This window comes from Loxodonta africana, chromosome 14 (assembly GCF_030014295.1).
Source record: "Loxodonta africana isolate mLoxAfr1 chromosome 14, mLoxAfr1.hap2, whole genome shotgun sequence".
Classification (NCBI taxonomy): domain Eukaryota; kingdom Metazoa; phylum Chordata; class Mammalia; order Proboscidea; family Elephantidae; genus Loxodonta; species Loxodonta africana.
The window spans coordinates 61662858-61667338 of NC_087355.1; the positions used below are offsets into that span (position 1 = coordinate 61662858).

Genomic DNA, 4481 nt, shown 5'->3' on the forward strand with positions numbered 1-4481 from the left:
CTGCTGCTTCCATGGGTGTTGATTGTGGATCCAAGCAAAATGAAATCCTTGACAACTTCAATCTTTTTTCCATTCATGATATTGCTTATTGGTCCAGTAGTCAGGATTTTTGTTTTCTTTGTGTTGAGGTGTATTCCATATTTAATCAGTAAGTGCTTCAAGTCCTCTTCACTTTTAGCAAGCAAGGTTGTGTCATCTGCATATTGCAGGTTGTTAATGAGTTTTCCTCCATTCCTGATGCCACATTCTTCTTCATATAGTCCAGCTTCTCTGGTTATTTGCTCAGTATACAGATTGAATAGTATGGTGAAAGGATACAAAGCTGACACACACCTTTCCTGATTTTAAACCATGGAATATTGCCTTGTTCTGTTAGAACGACTGTCTCTTTGTTTATGTACCTCATGAAACAAGTGTTCTAGAATTCCCATTCTTTACAATGTTATCCATAATTTGTTATGATCCACATAGTTGGAAGCTTTTGCATAGTCAATAAAACACAGGTAAACATATCTCTTGTATTCTCTGCTTTCAACCACGATCTATCTGACGTCAACAAAGATATCCATTATTCCACATCCTCTTCTGAATCTGGCTTGAACTTTTGGCTGTTCCCTGTTGATGTACTGCTGCAAAGGCTTTTGAATGATCTTCAGCAAAATTTTAATTGCATATGGTATTAATGATATTGTTTGATAATTTCCACATTCTGTTGGATCACCTTTCTTGAGAATAGGCACAAATATAGATCTCTTCAAGCTGATTGGCCAGGTAGCTGTCTTTCAAATTTCTTGGCATAGACGAGTGAACACATCCAGTGCTGCATCCATTTGTTGAAACATCTCTACTGGTATTATGTCAATTCCTGAAGCTTGTTTTTCACCAATGCTGTCAGTGCATCTTGGACTTCTTCCATCACTGCCATCAGTTCTTGACCATATGCTACCTCCTGAAATGTTTGAACGTCGACCAATTCTTTTTGGTACAGTGACTCTGTTTATCCCTTCCATCTTCTTTTGAAGTTTCTTACATCATTTATTATTTTCCCCGTAGAATCCTTCAATATTGCAGATAGAGGCTTGAATTTTTTCTTCAGTTCTTTCAGCTTGAGAAATGCCAAGTGTTTCTTCCCTTTTGGTTTTCTATATCCAAGTCTTTGCACATTTTCTTGTAAAAGTTTGTCTTCTGTAGCTGGCCTTTGAAATCTTCTGTTCAGTTCTTTTACTTCATCACTTCTTCCTTTTGATTTAGCTACTCCACATTCAAGAGCAACTATCACAGTTTCTTCTGGGATCTTTTTTGGTCTTTTCTTTCTTTCCTATCTTTTTAATGACTTCTTGCTTTCTTTATGTATGATGTCCTTTATGTCATCCCACAACTTGTCTGGGCTTCAGTCATTAGTGTTTTATGTGTTAAATCTATTTTTGAGATGGCCTTTAAATTCAGGTGGGAAACACTCAAGGTCATACTTTGAAATATTGATGGCAAAGCTTCCAGTATCACAGCAATGTGCAAGCCACCACAGTATGACAAACTGACAGCACATGGTAAAAATTTTTTTTTAATTGTGTTGTAAGAGTTTTGTACATATTCATATTCTGCAGATGGCATTTTCAATATTCATTTTCTGACAAAGGACTTGCATCTGAATTTATACAAAACTCTTACAACTCAATAAAAAATTTCCAACAATTTATTAAAAATGAAGGAGACACTAAAGAAGATATGTGAAAGACCAGTTACTACATGAGGCAGAGCTCAACAACATTAGTCATCAAGGAAATGAAAAATAAAACCACAATAATTTACCACCTCACACCTACTAGAATAGTTAATATTTAAAATTATCAAAAACATCAAATTTCATGAAGTCTGAAGAACAATATAAACTCTCATGTATTTCCAGTGGGACTATAAAATGATGCATCCACTTTGGACACCAGTTTCTTATAAAAATAAGCATTCACATCAGAACAAATCACTGAGCCTGTCGCCTGTATTCCAGGAAGTGAACCCGAAATGTCATCCTGAGGCATGCCAGATTTACCTGTCCTACTTGCCAACTTGAAGAATCAATACACTAAGATCTTCATAAATAATGAAAGGCACAAGAAAATTCCAGTCTTCAACCCAGCAACCAAGAGGAAACTCTGTGAGGTAGAAGCAGGAGATAAGCAAGATGTTGACAAAGCAGTGAAGGCCGCAAGACAAGCTTTTCAGATTGGCTCTCCATGGGGTACTATGGATGCCTTAGGCAGGAGACAATTAATACACATGTTGGCTGATTTAATTGAAAGGAATCACCTGCTGCTGGCATGTCAATGAATGGTGGAAAATTATTTGGCAATTTAGATTTGATGGGCTTTGGAGGGTGCATAAAAACCTCACGCTACCACGTGGGCTGAGCTGAAAAGATTCAGGGCCAAACAATACCGATTGATGAAAACTTTTTTACTTATACAAGACATAAGCCTATTGGTATATGTGGCCAAATCATTCCTTGGAATTTCCTGTTGGTTATGCTCATGTGGAAGATAGGGCCTGCCCTTTGTGGAAATACTATGATTGTCAAACCAGCGACGCAAACTCCTCTCACGGCTCTTCATGTTGCATCTTTAATAAAAGAGGCAGGGTTTCCTCCAAGAGTAGTGAATATTGTGCCTGGTTATAGGCCACCACAGGAGCAGCCATTTCTTCCCACATGGACATCAAAAAAGTGACATTCACAGGATCAATGGAGGTTGGCAAAATGCTCAAAGAAGCTGTTGAGAAAAGCAATCTGAAGAGGGTGACCCTTGAGCTGGGTGGAAAGACCCCCTGCATTGTGTTTGCTGATGGTGACTTGGACTATGCAGTTGCATTTGCACGCCAGGGATTATTTTACCACCAGGGTCAGTGTTGTATAGCTGTATCCAGGCTTTTGGGAAGAATCAATTTACAATGAGTTTGTTCAAAGGAGTATTCAGTGGCCTAAGAAGTATGTTCTCGGAAATCCCCTGACCCCAGGAGTAAATCAAGGCCTTCAGGTTGATGAGGGACAATATGATAAAGCACTTGACCTCACTGAGAGTAGAAAGAAAGAAGGGTCCAAACTGGAATGTGGAGGAAACCTGTCCGGGAATAAAGGTTGTATTATTCAGCCCACAGTTTTCTCTAATGTTAGAGATGAGATGCATATTGCCAAAGAGGAGATGTTTGCAACTGTCCAGCAAATCATGAAATTTAAATTTTTAGATGATGTGATCAAAACAGCAAGCAAACAACACTCTCTATGGGTTATCAGTGGGAAGCTTTACCAAGGGCACTGATAAAGCTGTGACTGTTTCCTCTGTGGTGCAGGCTGGGACAGTGTGGGTGAATTACTATAGCATGGTATCTGCCCAGTGCCCCTTTAGGGGATTCAATATGTCTGGAAATGGACAAGAACTGGGAGAATATTGCTTTCAGAATATACAGAAGTCAAGACAGTGGCGAGGAAAACTTCCCAGAAAAATTCATAAAGAAAACGAGAGTTGAAACTTCAATTGCTAAGCATCTCCTACAGTCACTAATACAATGGGTTTTACGTCCAAAACTGTTCTTTTCTTGACTTTTTAAAATAAGTAAATCACTTTAGCATTAATACCACACGTAGAAAACTTGACATATACCTTATTCTGAAGGAATCTTTTGCCTTCTGATATATGACCCCAATTCCTATTCTAAATAAATAGGACAGATCTAGATGAAAGATCTCTCTAGCTCTGTAATAGTCATAATAGCTTTTTTCTTTGTAGCTGCTTGTCCAGGATAGTCATTTTATAGAGGAGGACCAGTTCTCATTTAGCTTCTTCCCCTTAACAATTATTTGAAATCCTTAACATACATGCTAACCATCGAGTAGAGGTGCTTGGCTCCCAATAGTTGTGAAATCATTGGTGTCTCTTGAAATGTTTCCTAGAATGTGATGTCAGTCAAAAGAAGTGATGTCTGAAATACTTAGCTATAATCTGAATACAAATCTCAATAAATGCCTTATGTGATGAAAAAATTAAAAATAGGTAAATAAAACATTCATCTAACCTCTAACCCAACAATTTTACTCCTAAGGCTACCCAAAGGAAATAAAAATGTATATCCACAAAAAAATATGTATGAAAATGTTCATAGCTTTATTTGTGTCGGCCCAAAACTGGAAACAACCCAAATGTCCCTCAAAAGAGAATGGATCCACAGATGGACTATTACCGAACAATAAAAAGTACCAAGCTATTGATGCATGAAATAACATTGATGAATCTCAAGAACACGTTGAATGAAAAAAGAGCAAAATAATATATGCTGTATAATTCCATGTATATTAAGCTCTTAAGTGGGGGGAAAAAACTAAATCTATTGAGATTGTAATCAAAGAAGAGCTTTTGAGGGAGAATAAGGCAATTTTCTACAGTGATATAAATTTCTATATTTTGTGATCTGGATTACATGAGTGTACACATTTG

At 37.4% G+C, this 4481-nt stretch overlaps 1 pseudogene; it reads left to right on the forward strand.

Annotated features, from left to right (window-relative positions):
- The first annotated feature begins 2019 nt into the window (after positions 1–2019).
- Positions 2020–3766, forward strand: LOC100657625 (aldehyde dehydrogenase 1A1-like; annotated as a pseudogene).
- The last annotated feature ends 715 nt before the right edge of the window (positions 3767–4481 follow it).